The 781-nt window shown below is 39.7% G+C and overlaps 1 non-coding gene across 1 annotated transcript; it reads right to left on the bottom strand.

Moving 5' to 3' along the window:
- Positions 1-380: 380 nt before the first annotated feature.
- On the bottom strand, positions 381-484 carry LOC112714064 (small nucleolar RNA R71). Its single transcript, XR_003159020.1, has one exon. It is a non-coding gene; the product is annotated as a small nucleolar RNA R71 (small nucleolar RNA).
- Between the last annotated feature and the right edge of the window lie 297 nt (positions 485-781).

Below are 781 nucleotides of genomic sequence, written 5' to 3'. Positions count from 1 at the left end.
ACAAGAATGCAAGGAGGATGCTTGGTGATTTCACTAAACCAATGTCCAAGTTTGATGGAAGAAGCATCTCAATTCCTGCCATTGGAGTAAACAATTTTGAGCTGAAACCTCAATTAGTTGCTTTGATGCAACAGAACTGCAAGTTTCATGGACTTCCATCTGAAGATCCTTATTAGTTTTTAACTGAGTTCTTGCAGATTTGTGAGACTGTTAAGACGAATAGAGTAGATCCTGAAGTCTACAGGCTCATGCTTTTCCCATTTGCTGTAAGAGACAAAGCTAGGACATGGTTGGACTCACAACCTAAAAATAGCCTGGACTCTTGGGATAAGCTGGTCACAGCCTTCTTGGATAAATTCTTTCCTCCTCAAAAGCTGAGCAAGCTTAGAGTGGATGTTCAAACCTTCAAGCAAAAAGATGGTGAATCCTTCTATGAAGCTTGGGAAAGATACAAGCAGATGACCAAAAAGTGTCCTTCTGACATGTTTTCAAAATAGACCATATTAGATATATTCTATTATGGTCTATCTGAGTTTTCCAAGATGTCATTGGACCATTCTGCAGGTGGATCAATTCACCTAAAGAAAATGCCTACAGAAGCTCAAGAACTTATTGACATGGTTGCAAATAACCAATTCATGTACACTTCTGAGAGGAATTCCATGAATAGTGGGATGCCTCAGAGGAAGAGAGTTCTTGAGATTGATGCTCTGAATGCCATATTGGCTCAGAACAAAGTGTTGACTCAGCAAGTCAACATGATCTCTCAAAGTCTGAATGG

Source organism: Arachis hypogaea, chromosome 9 (assembly GCF_003086295.3).
Source record: "Arachis hypogaea cultivar Tifrunner chromosome 9, arahy.Tifrunner.gnm2.J5K5, whole genome shotgun sequence".
NCBI lineage: Eukaryota > Viridiplantae > Streptophyta > Magnoliopsida > Fabales > Fabaceae > Arachis > Arachis hypogaea.
Note: the sequence above shows the minus strand (reverse complement) of the source record. Positions and strands in the feature narration are given on the sequence as shown.